This window comes from Canis lupus, chromosome 2 (genome assembly GCF_011100685.1).
Source record: "Canis lupus familiaris isolate Mischka breed German Shepherd chromosome 2, alternate assembly UU_Cfam_GSD_1.0, whole genome shotgun sequence".
Classification (NCBI taxonomy): Eukaryota; Metazoa; Chordata; class Mammalia; order Carnivora; family Canidae; genus Canis; species Canis lupus.
Genome location: NC_049223.1, coordinates 62,680,420 through 62,695,538, shown reverse-complemented (window position 1 = coordinate 62,695,538; position 15,119 = coordinate 62,680,420). Strand labels below are relative to the sequence as shown.

Genomic DNA, 15,119 nt, shown 5'->3' with positions numbered 1-15,119 from the left:
AGATGTAGGGATTCAGTTGCTGTTTGGGTACCAACTTCACTGCTAATGAGTGATGAATGACTGACTCTCATAAATAAAGCTTGCTGCTTCTGTGCTACCCTTCTCTTCACACAACATCAAAGGGAGAGTCTCCAAATAAGTGCACAACTTACATCACACACTACAATTTCCTGAGCATGTTCCCAAATATCATTTATCTCAAATGATACACTTGCGGTCTATTAGAAATACTGCTGAACATAGGAGCCCCAGGTATGTGCCAGTGAACCAGTCCAGCGACCTTGGGAAATTCTCAGCCTCCACTTCTTCATTTATAAATTGGGAGTGCTAATATCTATCTCAAAGTATTAGTGCGAGGCTTAAATGCAAAGATTTATGAGAGATACTCTGCAAAATAAATGCTATGTAAATATGAAGAATTTTTCATAAGGTCCCTATGAGAATCCCATCAAAGGATGCAAGGGACATATAGAACCTCCATGCTTGTGCTTAATGAAACAGGAACTGGGACTCAAAATGTTCCAAAGACTTAGCCAAGATCACTCCTAGAGGCTCAAAGGTAGAGGTGTTCCAGTCCAAATTCACTTTACTATGTTGCCTTGGCAATGGTCCACCAGAGACAGATGTCAATACATTTTTTTGAAAATATACCCTTTTTCTACTATTATTTAAGCTAAGAATAGAAAATGTCATTAAAGACAAATGAGCCATCCCCCAAATTATGATAATGTATGTAATGTCTATGATGGTACTTAGGATGGTCCTAACCCTTATACCATCCCATCTCCCAAGGAAAGGAAGCTTGGTGCACCATCTGATCACACCCTTTAAAAAACTCAAATAAGAGAAGGATGGATTTTATCCAGAATTTTGAGCTGTTTCTTACATGTTCCTAGAGATCACCCCACTGGTCTAGTTCCTGACTTCATATGGCTGTGCTCAAATAGCCATCTCATCAACATTGATCTCAGAGGTTTAAATTAATTTTGAAGGTTGCAAAGCTAAGCACTTGTCTTTCTGTGTAGCCCTTAACTGCTATTTACCCACTCGGTTTGGGCACACTTGTGCTCAGGTGTACTGAGAGGCCCCAAGTGGAGATTCACCAGGCTTAGCATCATCTTCACCTCTCCTGCTAGGGAAGAATGCTTCTTCAAGCCAGAAGGATGATCTGGGAAGTCACTGGCTCCCCAAATGACAGAAGAGAGTAGTGTAAGGGAGTCATGCTGAAACTGATTTTAATGTATGCAAATTATTTAAGCCCATGGTACTAACTAATGCTGTATGTTCTAATCACCTGCCAAACCTGAAAACAAAGCTACCAACACTTGGCCCACCCCAGATGAGTGACACCAAAACACCTGAGAGCAGGGCCTTGCTTTCACTACTGCAGGCATTTTCCACACTCTTCAAATGTGATTGAGATGGGAACAGCTTTTCCTTTGGTCTCAGTTCCCAGGGTCCTTGCATAATAGGAGTGGCTCATTGTACTGAGTAGAATTTAAAATATACTGTAAAAGCATAGTTAGCATTTAACATTTTTCTGTGTTATACATTACTGTATACATTGTACATTTGTAAATATATTTACAAAAGTAGTGAGTTTTTTTGCACCACCACCACAGTGGGTACAGGTTGAGACTTAGGAGATGCAACAGGCATTCCTACTACATTCAGTTAGCTGAAGGATAAATAAGCACAGGAACTATAGCCAGCACATCACTCTCATCTCACTGGTAGGCTAGGCAGCTACCTAAGCATGCAGTTTCTTTGGCGCTCTCATCCATTTCGGTGAAGCCTGGCTATGGTAGATGAACACCCATATGTGCTCATCACCTTTATATGGAGAACCTAACAGCCTTTGCTTGTTGCAGTCCTTTACCATTCTGGTCACAGGCGCCCCTTTCCCCTCCCCATCACTCTCCCTTTCTAGGAGCAATCAGATTTTCACAGCACACGAGGTAGACACTTTAGCTTGTGGTAACCTTAACGCAGTAGTTTGAAGAAACTTGTGGTGTAAGAAGATCCATGGGCTTCTTAACTCAGAGTTCTATATACTTCCTAGTGAGTGAACTGTGGATAAGTATAGATTTGAGATATTTTGAAGAGTGACGTTGACCGGGTGAGACCTCCACCTTTCTGTCTACTATGAAACCTAATGCCCCAGGGAAGTTGCACTTTTGCAATCAAATGTAGAAGTGAGGTCCTGTGGGCTTCTACCAGTGAGAAGTGAGGTCCTGTGGGCTTCTACCAGTGAGTTTAGTCTTCTGCTTGGCTAAAGAGAGGCTCTTGTTTAGTTGGGCAATAGCAAGATAATTCAGAGATGCTTGAAAGCATCTCCATCGCTTCTCTCGGAAGCAATCACTTACCTTGTCTGAGCCCATTACACCACCCTGGCTAGCATCAGGAGAAAGTAGCCACGATCCTAAGGGAAAAGGCAGGACTATGGAGGGACCGGTAACACCAGTGTTAAACCAAACAGGTGCTTGGGTGGCACCGTCCTTTCAGGAACAAAAATTAACCTGGGTTTCTGAAGCTGCCTGGTCTGGCCCAACAACAGACTCCAAAGACAGGCTTATGAGCATCCTGGGCCTTGGTTCTTACTTGTCAAAGGGAAAAAAAGGAGTGTCCCACCCTCCTACATTCTACAATTGCTGTTGCAGCTGCAGGATCTTAGAGATGGCCCCTGCTGCTTCATGGCAAGAGGCCCTTCATAAACTCCAGTTGTCAACATGAAATCAGCTCTGCTCTGGGCAAAGGGCTATTTCACTGTCCCAATATTTGCACTTGGCTAAACCACATCCACAGGCCAAATGAGCACTTTTTTAAAAATTCAATTATTTATCTTTCCCGACATGAGCACAACATGCCGGCTCCAAGAGTCCCAGGCAAAAATTTCATAAAAGCTGTAAAGTACAAATAGTCCTCTTTTAAAAGAAAAGGGGTGGGGCTCATCCTGCAGAACAAAGCCCCCCTTTGAAGACTAGTGATTCTAATTTGGAGCTGTTTCCCACTCCCAATTCTAAATCTGCATCATTAAACCATGAACGGAGTGAAGAGTAATAATTGTGAGCGAGCCGAGTATTTCTTAATGATTTTCTGTCTTATACCCAAAGCAAAAAAGCCAAATGCTTACTCAAAATCTGCGGGGGGAGTCAGGGTGGGACTTGGGTTTTGCAATTTCTTTTTTTTTTTTTTCTATAGTCTTTCTTCTTCCACTGAAAGTGTCTATAAAATTTTTAAAGGAAAGTAGGTTGCTAAAATGTACTTAATTTGCCATGATAGATTGAGTCCATGCTTCAGTGACTGTAATTGAATCTGTGACCTATTTCTTTAGTAAAGTAGAAATAGTCTCTGGGGTTTTTGTCACTACCATCTTTTAATGAAATTCAAAAAGACTGTCAAAATGTCTACACTTTTTCTACTGGTTGTTAATGTTATTACTTTACAATTTGTTACTTTTTAATTAATCTTAATAAATGTGTACACACTCTACCTGGCTGTTGGAAATGCTAGACATTGATTCTTCACTGTCAGAAAGCAAAACAAAATTAAAAGGCCAGAAAGGATGGAGTGGCCGGGAATGGGGTGGGCACATTTTAGTTCCACTTTCAAAAAACACTTGCAGGCATCAGTTTAGAGACTCTGTCCTGAGAAGAGGGGTACACGCCGTGTCAGCAGCAAAAGGCTAAGGGGCTTCCCCTTGGCCCTCCTTGTGCTGGTGCCACCACTAACTGCTCCAACATTGCTTATGGGCTGCAAACATGACAAGCCGACAGCCTCGGGGAGCAATATTTTATTGACAAAATGTAAGAGAAAATATGTTTGGCTGCTTTTAAGCAGTGGTGTAGGAGGGTGTTACAGAACCAGATGGTTCAAGTTAGTCTTTCATTTGCCAGGATGATGGGAAAATGCTGCGTGCTCTACAACTGAAATGGTGGTGGCCGCTCTGCCAACGGGTGGTTAGCTGTGGTTCCCAGGGGCAGTTGCTCCTCCAGAGTCCAAAAGGCCCACAGCTCCAAGTGAGTTCATAGGTTCATGTCCTGCAGTCTCTGGAGTGGGGCTGAGGAACATGCCTTTAGGTCTTTGCCATGGTCGTATCAACAGGCAAGTTTTGCAGTGGTTTTTAAATATTGCCCCAGACCGTGGCATCAGTGTCATCTGACCTGTTGAATCAGAAATTCAGTAGCTGGAATGGGGTCCTGCAATCTGTGGTTTACAAGCCCTCCAGACAGTTTAGATTCTCACTCAAGTTTGTGAACCACTGGGCTAGAAAAAGGAGTAGGGGTGGTTGGAGCATAGTGGTGGGGGTACATGGTGGAAAATGAATCACATCAGGATCCAGTTGAGAATCATTGGTTGTGCCTCTTCTTTCCCAAATACATTCAGGGCTTCTCCATTGCTTTGCCTTTGATCTTTCCTCTGGCTAGAAGGCATCTTCTCCCACTCCCCCTTTTACCTCTTCCCAATCACTGCTTTTCAAAATCATCACCATTTTCTAAGGTTATTTGGTGAATCCCTTATCCTATGAAGTCTTGTCTGACTCTTCCAGGAGGCTCCAGTCTAATCTGTCTCTTCACTGAAACCCCAAGGCTGTCACTTTTCTTGCTGCACATATTTAGCTTTGTTCCCATTGGAAACAAAACTTTTAGGGGAAGATGCTCTTTCTGGTCATTGATGTATCCTTATAATGCCTATTATGGAACAGAGGAGATACTAAAATGACTTTTGAAACCTAGATTTATTCAGTGGAAAACATAGACAATACCCAGCTTATCCAACTTTGGCCTGGTAAGCACTTCAATTCTTCCCTTTGTCCAGTATTCCAAGATAGATCTCCATTCATGGACCAATAGATGGATTTCTAGGTAGGGATGTTCTCGAGACACATCTAGTGGCTCCGTTTCACACACACATGCTATGAAGCCTGCCAGGTCTCTTGCTAAATGCTCATTACTTAGATATAATAAAATACAGCCTTTTTTTAAAAAAAACTATATTCTAAAGGAAAAACACATAAAAGTTCATTTCAATGCCCTATCATAAGTAGAGAGGCATACACAAATTTTATTGCAAGCACAGAGCACAACCTTCCTTGTACCCCACTCTGGAATTATAGGAAAGGTTGTTGGAAAAGATGTCTGAGCAGTCTTGAAGACTGAGGAAGAATAGCCAGGTAAGGAGATATAGAAGAATGTTTCAATAAAGAGCAATGCAAAGGCATGGAAGTACAAAATAGTCTCATGTTAAGAAGCAAGAAGGGCACGGATTTCAAGTACTCTGGCATTACTACAGCATAAATGGTTAGTTGGAGACTGGCAAAAGATAAGATGGTATCACTGACCTGAGGATCAGATCATAGAGGGCTTTGTTATCTATGCTAAAGAACTCAGAATTTATTTTAGAGGACTTAGGGAACAGGAGTAGTGGTTAGACTTGCATTTTTTAAATTTTATTTTTAATTTTAATTAAATATGTAGTTAATGTTATATTATAGACTTGTATTTTAAATAGATTACTCTGACTCCAGTGGTGAAGAGGGGTTCAAAGGAATGAGGCTTGATGGTGATGAGATCCAAGGTGAGCCCTGGGCATTTGCAGATCTCCCCAGGGCACAGAGAATGGGATTCACTCTCAAACCAATTAGAACAATGAGTTCTATCTCATTAGGAGCAAAGCCTGAGTAGAGTACAGTTATTCTGCAACACAGCAGGCGTGCTCCTAGTAAATGGAATGGAAGACAGGCTTGTTTGGATAGGAAGGGCTCACCTAAGTGGCCACACCACCCCTCTCATTTGATAAGGATTTCCAGCCTGTGCACTTGAACTTCACAGGCCGTAATGGCTCCAATGGGCAGTCCTCGATCATTATCATACTATCCACAAACCCCCAGACAGACTGACTTGGACTCGTTACACTTAGTCTTGCCAACCACATTTTTATAATTTCCTAGCAGAGTTCACCCCATCAACCAACTGATGTCCATCTTTAGATACTTTCTTAGGACAAATGCTGGAAAGGAGGTTTTTTCAAGGACTTGCTCTTTTTTTTTTTTTTTGGCTTATAAACTGCAGAAATTTATTTCTCATAGTTCTGGAGGCTAGAAATCCAAGATTAGAGTTCTAGTACCATCAGGTTCTAGTGATAGCCAACTGCCAGGTTGCAGACCACCAACTTCTTACTGTATCTTCACATGGCAGAAGGGCAAGGGAGCTTTCTCACCTCTTTAATAATAATAGCACTAATTCCATGAATGAAGGCTCTAAGGACTTGCTCTTCATGTTGAAATTTAAACCACATGTAATAATAATTCCAGCACTGCTGTGTTCAAGTCCTAAGGAGCAGTCTGCTCCCACAATCAGGGCCCCCGAGGTCCTAGATTTGTGAAGAGAAAATTAAGAATCCTGAAGAATCTTATCACCCAATGGAAAACCAATGCAACATTTCCCAGAGGATTTTGTGGTTTAGGAAATAGCACCTGTATTGTTCTGCTGACTCATCCTTGTGATTACAGCAGTACTGGTGTCATCTGCAGTAGCTCAGGGTTAACATCTTGCTCAAGATAACTCATCTTGCTAGTAAAATTCCAGAATGTGAACCTAGAACATGGCCCTTACTGCCCTGCTCTGCTCTCCACATCACACTGTAACAGAATCACTAGACTCAAGGTGGTTGGAGGAAGGAAGATGGTCAGAGAGATTGAAGGAGGCCCTCAGAAAAATGGTGAAGATGGCAGGTTGTGCTTCGGCACCACTACCTGCCCCTTTTAAAATCTCTATCCCCTAAGTGGTCCATCTCCTTGGACCACTTTCCAGAGACAAAGTGGGGATAATGGGCCAAGAAAGCACCGACCTCATATTTAATTGATCTGAAACCCCAACATCTATTCAAATTCTAGTCTAGCTTCAAGGCATAGCACAAATCTATAACCATCCTTTCACTCATGGAGCTTAAAATCACTTACTTTACCCTGGAATCTATCAAAGCAGATGGCAGGCAACCCAGTATTTAATGATGTCCTGTCACCTTGTTTACTATTAGTCCTGCCTCATGGACAATACTAACAACTCAGCTATCCAGAAAACAAATGCATCAGAGCTCCTGAATTTTCCAGATAATTGAGGATTTTCTTCCTAGGTCCAAGCTTTATAAAAAGTATAAACATTTTGACAAGAAGCACATTTATGGTGTGTCTTATGCATCTGCCTTTTTAAATAGGATGTTAAGTACATCTTTGTCCACCCACTACTGAATTGTGCCTCTTGTACTTAATGTCCTCACACTCTGAGGCCTTTTGAGTATTATCTATTTGTTTTTCAAATATCTCCTCTCTTATTTCCAGAGGTTTTCAGCCATTAGTGTACGTGTAGTAAGAATCCAGTATCTTCCAATTTACTGCTCATAAAGTGCTACAAGCTTGAACATGAAAGAGTCATGTTTGTTAGACTTGTAAGCAAAGTATGAGTAAATAGGTCTTCAGTTAGTGGTACTATCTCACTCTTTAAGTTGATCTCTTGACTATTTTTTAAATAGCTAAAATTTCCTAGGATAGCTGAGTTCTGGATAAAGGAAATGTTCCTATCCACTAGGTGTGGCTTTCCATATCCATTAGATAATGTTTTCTATAACTTCCACAGTGTCCAACTCAATGTGGAGCCCACAACAGACATTGAACAAATTGCTTTTGATTATACTGTTTTCAAAGTGTCTAACAATGACCAAAAGATTCTTTGCACTAGCTGCTATTTTGATTGCTCCTGGGATTTCATGGTGTAGTAAAACATGAACTCAGCATGGTTTTAATTTTGCATCCTTGTAAGCTGACTTAAACTCTTTCTGGAATGTGGTTTGGTATAAGCAAACTATCCTGGAATAAAAACTACAACTTCCAAAAGGACCATGGGTCGAGTAACCCTTACAACTAGTGACCTGAGAAAGAAGAAAATAAAAATGGCATCCAAAACTTGGTCCAGTTTTGTTGGTATTTTATTTCAACTTTTTGTGGACAGAATATCAGGAAATATCAAGGAATGACTGCAGAAAAGGAAAATATACTGAAGATATCACATCATTTTATCAAGTGTAGAGTATCAGTGAATTTTGGAGATTACAAAACCTATACAGCCCCTACTGCAGTGATGACATTGGTGACTTCTGCCTCCTGAAGTGTTTGCCCACCCTCCTCCAAATCTTTTCAGCATCTTTGCTTTAAGAAGAGGCCTAGAAAACACAGCTTTGAATCATCCAAATGCCATAATCTGGGAACTCTTAATAACTACATGGTTAGACTACCATATTTTTGCCCTGAGGTACTGATTTGAGTCTTCAAGGTGGCATTCTGCATCCTTACCTACTGAGATCTCTATATGCATGTGTAATTTGAGTAAACAATGAGACTACTGAATTAAATTCCTCCCTTTAAATTAGCTTTAATACAGAAAGGGAGGAGACAGGGTGGTTATTATTACAGAGATCAAGTAATTAATTTTCTAAGTTCTATGAAATATTGAAAGAAATCATGCAAATGAATTTGCAAACAATTAGAACAGTAAGCACTCAAATAAGTGTATTTATGGAAAAAGGAGATAAAGTGAGTCTGGGTCACTTCATTAGTCTCATGCAATTTCTCCATGCTGATAAGAGTGATATACACATGTGATTGAAGTGGTAAATAAAATTTCAGTCAGACGTTGAATAACTGGAATTCAATATGGCTAGATATTGACTTTTTTTAAAATCACTTTTAGAAAACATATTTTGTTCAATGTCATTTTAGTCCAATCTCATATCTAGGAGAAATTGTGTTAATAACCATAATTTTCTCCTCCTACATTTATATAAGATTACAGGGTTTTCAACTTGCTTGATAATCCAGAAACACCGCAAGAACCTCCGCCTGGAAATCCATCTTTTTTGAAAAACAAAGGTTGAAACAAAAATGTTCTGAGGTTAATTTTCCATTAACTAGAAAATGTAACCCACACAAATAGCACAAACCCTTAGTATGTTAGATGATCAAGTTTTAATCAAGGTTTATTATAGTATCACTTAAAATTATAAGATATATATAAATGTATGTAGAAACATCTCTCTGGTTTTGTGCTTCAAATATTCATACACATGCTCTCAAATGCTCCAGCATTAGCATTAGTATCAAAAAATATCACCTTTGAGAGGAAACATTATCTACATATTACTCCTGTAGAAGTTCTGGATTTCTTCCACATGATTTGAAATAATTTAAAACTATAGATCTAGGGTGCCTGGGTGGTTCAGTCAAGCATCTGCCTTTGGCTCAGGTCATGATCCCGGGGTCTGGGGAATCAAGCCCCACATTGGGCTCCCTGCTCAGTGGAGAGTCTGATTCTCTTTCTCCCTCTGTCCCTGCTTGTGCTCTCTCTTGCTCACTCACTGTCTCTCAAATAAATAAATAATAAAATCTTTTAAAAAATAAGATAAAACTACAGATCTATCAGGATCCAACCTTAACCCTGGGGCAAGATTTCTCAACTTCTACACTACTAAGATTTTGGACAAGATAATTCTTTGCTGTGACAGTTACTATCCTACACACTGTGGTATGGTTAACAGCATCCCTGGCCTCTAGTGAGATGCCCATAGCTTGTCAATAAGCATGTGATTTTTCCAAATGTTCCCTGGGGGACCAGAATCTCTGATACAATATAAAAAGAGATTTATAGTCATGGCATAATAAAAAAGAGATCATGGCATAAAAATAAAGAGATCCATCATATATAGTAACTGATAGCCTATGGAGTAGGGACAGAGGACCAGAAGAGAGAAATGAGTCATACCAAAAGAAAATATTGCTTAATTAAATAAAGACCCAATGGAGACTAGAAAGAATGTCCATACCCTGGTAAACACCAAGACATAATGAACGTCAAGGATAATAAATTAAACAAAGACACAAATCAATAAGTAAACAGGAATATCTAGGCATGAAAAGACATAAAGCAGAATTTTAGCTTCAGATGTAACCAAGTGAACACCAGAAGATTGTTGAAAATTTTCCTATATTTGAGGTCAGTCATCAAGAGGAGTCATTCTTTGCTTGAACTTTAGAGGTGGGGTCCCTGACACAGGGAAGCCTTCCCTTGCTGGACCCATGCTCAGATTCTTGGTCACAAACTCAGGCAACACTTAAGCCAGTGCTGCTCCTGACTATTCCTAATGGACTCTCCTTTACAGGAACCCCCAGGAAGATGCTCTATTAGCCACTATGTTGCCAACAATGTTTTCATTGATGGCGGAAGTGTCATTTTAATCTTCAGGAAATGTTAATCTTTACTAAGATTTTATCTTCATTTTTTATTAAGATTGAATAGATTGTTCCCACTTAACTAGGCATTCCTATTTTCTAATTTCCTCATAATGTACATTGCCCATTTTCCTACCATTTGGTTCATTTTTCAAGTTGGAATGTAGCTGCTCTTTGAGAACTGTCAGATGTGTTGAGAGAATGGACTTCTCCAGTGTGTATTTTATTCTTTGAATTTGTTTCTGGTGTTTTGCAGAACCAAAGCCTTTTATTTTAATGTGGTCAAATCCTTCAGACTTTTCCTCTCCAGTCTCCAGATATCTTATCTTTTTTAGAAAGGTCTTTATATCACTCTGGGATTATGGTATTCTTAAATATCTAGTTTCTAGCATAGCCAAAGCATAACTGATGACAAGGACTCAGATGCTTCTGACCCAATGATCAGAAGAACCCTGGGAACAGAATGACATTTTTAAAAGGGCTAAATATGTAAAACATGAAGATTATATAGGCCAAAGAGCAGAAAAATGGAAACTCCATAGGTTTATAAAGAAGCCTTTGTTGAGCTTACATATTATTTGAACAGATCAAATTAGAAGGACAAGGACACATACACTAAGGTCCTATAGTCAACTAAGCCACCTATTTTTAATGGTATATTACGTATGCATGTACACACACACACACACACAACTTTCAACTTAATGAATCAAATTAGGTTGTTCTAAGTGCTTAGAAAGAGAAAGAACTCTGCCAGAAACTATAATTCTTCCTGATTTGGCATGCTTTCAGGTAACCCATACCCACACCCCATTTTCTTCGTGATCAACTGTGGCTCCTAGATTACAAAGTCTCTTGGTTCCGAAATTCTACAACTATCCATTTCATTCTCTCCCCTTCCAGTGTCATTCATCCAGAAAAAACCCAAATTACACCCCTCTCCCCATGATCTCAGCCTTGTGACTTACCTTTCTGGATTAAACCTCTCTTGACTGATAGACCTTGCTTGTCTGGTTTCAACAAGTTCAGATCCCTCAGTTTATACTCTGGCCCCCAAGTCCCCACTCACTCCTGAATGACCAGGAACCATTGTGATGTTTCATCTGAGAGTCTCTATTGAGATGCAGGCAGATGGCACACAGGGATTTTTGCTCCACCACTTTAGGCTCCTGCAAATTGCTGAACACATAAGAGATTTATACTAGGAATTATAATAAGAATAGCTAACATTTATTAAGCATTTGCTATGCACCTTATGGTATTAGGAACTTCTCATGTATTTTCTTATTTATTCCTCACAAAAACATTATGAAACAGGTGAGATTCTTATCATCCCCCTTCCTTCAGGATAAATGGAAGTCCTAAATCAAAATATGAATAAAAAAGACCTTTCGAAAGGAGGGAGGGGATCCATTTTGTTCACTGCAAAATAAACGGTATGGGAAATAGTTCTTTGTTGGAAACCGCCTGTCAAGAACAATGGTAGAATGAGAACAGACTCTTATCCAGAACTTTTCAAAATGTAAATGACTGACGTCTGTTGTCTACCAAACTCCGTGAAAAAAGCCACCTCCCTTTGTGAGAAGGATGAAGGATCCATCCAGAAAAAGTAACAGGAAGTGAAGTAAAAAGAAGGGTAAACAGATTTAATACTTGCAAATAGGAGAATTCTTGAAAGAAGCCCTAGGGAGTGTTAGGAGTGTTAGGATTCCTTCTAAAATAGGCCTCAACAGCTATTACTACTGGTGTTTCCTGGGCCAAGGACTACACCCATTCCAGTGTACACACATGGGAGGAAAGACATGAGGGAGCACTGACTCTTTCTTCTTGTTTTCATGTGAACTAGAAATAATTACTGTGATATGTGAGCTTTTGAAATTTCTTTAATTCTCCCAAGATGATCACTGTTTTGTTAAGTCTTGTTTTACTATAATTATTTTCCTATAAGAAAAAAAATCAATCAGACCCTCACAATAAAATGATATGGGGTTTTTTTTATTTAATATTTTTAATGTTTTTATTTAAATTCCAGTTAGTTAACATACAATGTAATATTAGTTTTGGGTGTACAGTTTAGTGATTCAACACTTCCATACAACACCCGGGCTCTTCATGTCAAGTGCACTCCTTCATGTCCATCACCTATTTCACCAACACCCCACCCACTTCCCCAACAAAATTATTTTTTTTGCTGATTTTGGAAGGTGGCAGAAAGGGCCAAGAGGACAATCCTGTACCCTAATTTACAACTGGCTTAGTGGGTTAGTTTTCTATTACTGTGTAACAAATTATCACATATTAAGCAGCTTAACATGGTTAAATTTGTTATCTCACAGGCTCCATGGGTCAGGAGCCCAACCTGTTTTAAATGGGTCTTCATAAGACTTAAGACACAAAGTTGGCCATCTATATCCTCATCTGGAGGTTCAACTAGAGAAATACCCGCTTCCAAGCTCTTTTAAGAGGTTAGAAGAATGTATTTTCTTGATGCTATATGATTGAAGTCTCCGTGTTCTTGATAGCTATTGGCTGAGGACAGCTCTCAGAACCTAGAGGCTGCTCTCAGGGTCCAGAACAGAGCAGTCAGTAGAGGCAGTTTACAACATGGCTGTTCGTTTCTTCAAGGCTAGCAGAATTTCAGTTTCTTCCTTCACAAAGGGCTCACCCAGCTTTTGACGAACTCGCCTGATTGTATCACCCATGATAATCTCCTTTGGATTAACTCAAAATCAACTGAATTGAGACCTTGACTACATCTTCAAAATCTCTTTACCTTTGTCACATCTTTGTCACATCATGTAACCTAATCAGGAGAGTAAAGGGTGTAAATACCAGGAAGCAGGAATCTTGGGACCATCTCAGAATTCTGCGTACCACACCTGCAGAATCAGGACCCAGATGTTAGAGGATGTGCCATTAAAGAGCATGCCAAACCCCTGATGAAGGCACAGAGAAGGCACAGAAACAAAAAGGAGGAAGTGGCCCATAGATGAAACAAAGAAGGAAACTGCCTGTCAAAAGAACCCTCTTACTTGCAGTGATCCACTAGTTAGAGGGAAGGGGCGGGGGTTGGGGGGTGGGGGGGTGGGGGGGGTGGTTGTTGTAGGGATTGAATACTCAGTTTCCAGATGAAGGTTGTCTGCTACATCTGGCTACTCATTCTAAGAGGAAGCACATTGCTGGCAGCGCCCAGACCAGGGAGGGTAGGTCAGTTTCACTTTCCATCACAACTCTGATCAACTGGTAGATTCCTACTGAGAAGGATTCTGAGCAGGACTTTCTGGCTCAGCAGGAAAGAATTCTATGCTTGATTAATGATGTCTGTCATGAACTCTGGCTTGGTGATTAGCTGTTGAACTAGTATTGGCCACCCCTGCCTTAAACAGTACACTTTGCTCTAAGAAGTCTCAACAAATATTGGGCAAGAAGGAGAGTGTTTAGGAATAACCAATCCAGTGTATAGGAAAGAGACAACCTTTATAAGACAGTTTCTTATGCTTCTCTTCCCTAAAATTATCATTTTCCTATTTGGAAATCCTCCAATGAGACATTGTTTATTTATAGACCCAATTCATAGGTGGGTCCTTCGGGACTCCCAGGTAGATACAAGAATTTACAGATCTCAAGGAGTGATGGACTCATAAAACAAAGCCCTTCAATGCCTGAAACTAGTTCTGTAAGAGTGTGTTCACCATCAACTCACCACTCTGCCCCTAAAGCAGTAGGTGTTTGATTTCCAAGTGCTGATCAAAATCCACATCAAGAAGCAGGTGTCCCCTCTTAAGGACAGAGTGACTTCCTGAAGAGTCAGATGAGCCATACCCCATCGAACAGATAGAAGTGTAAGGTCATGCCTGAGTCCCTAGGCCTCTGCCAAAACTTTTCATTTCAATTAGATCAAGACTCCTGAACATTTTATTATTGGGAACGTTTGCGGTTCCTTGTCAGAGCCGTCTCTGCTTTAACATTCCTTGGGGCTTGGCAAGGGAAAGTCACCTCATTTTCACAACTTCACGGCATTTTTTCACATCATGAAAATGCCCTCATGTTTGTCACTCGTACAATAAACAAAAGCAAGAAAGCAAATCCATCTGCAGAACAGTGCCATATGAAGCTAAATTAAAATGCTAATGGGTGAGCACGACACAGAGAAAACAACACACTGCCGCAAGTTAAGGGAACATGGATTTCACGCAGAAGGGTCCTTCGAACCACAGTCTGTACGACCCGCTCCATCTGAGTAGCTAGAGACAGCCAAAGTAGGACAGAAGTAGAAACCAAACTTTCATGGCTCCTAGTCTCCATTATTGCTACTTTCAACTCTCTGGCTTATTTTTTTTCTTGGAATGAGGTTATGTGAAGTCTGAAGAAACAGCCCCTGGCAATGCTTTTTCACAGAAAAGAAGTCCCCTTTTTTTTCTTGCCCCTCCAACTATTTGTGTGATGGTACTACATTGATATAGACAATACAATGCAATTAACTTCAAGGTCTGAGCAAAGAGAGAATACACCAAATTGAACATGGGAGCAAAACTAAGACACTTATCCTTAACATATGAAATAGAATGTATGCCTCTGATATTCTCATCAATATGGAACCAAATTATTTAGTCTACAGATGTCAGATGCATTAGGGCAGTTCTAGTCGCACTACTCTCCCCTAGATGTAGAATTTTGGAAATATATTGATGAATCCATTTCAAAGATCTTTGGGAGAAAACTGAATTGAATTCAAATCATTCAGGGTTATTATTTATCCCTGAATTTGGAAACAAAATATGGTTCCATTAAGAAACCCCTGCAGTAATGAAACGGAACTAGATATGTAAGAAATTCCAAA

The 15,119-nt window shown here is 40.0% G+C and overlaps 1 long non-coding RNA gene across 2 annotated transcripts in view; it reads right to left on the bottom strand.

The window, feature by feature from the left end:
- Positions 1–11,345, bottom strand: part of LOC111092856 — a 134,761-nt gene extending 123,416 nt beyond the window's left edge. For both annotated transcript variants that reach the window (XR_005355788.1, XR_005355787.1), the window contains exon 1: positions 11,248–11,345. This is a non-coding gene — a long non-coding RNA (uncharacterized LOC111092856). The remainder of the gene's footprint in view (positions 1–11,247) is intronic.
- Positions 11,346–15,119: the final 3,774 nt, after the last annotated feature.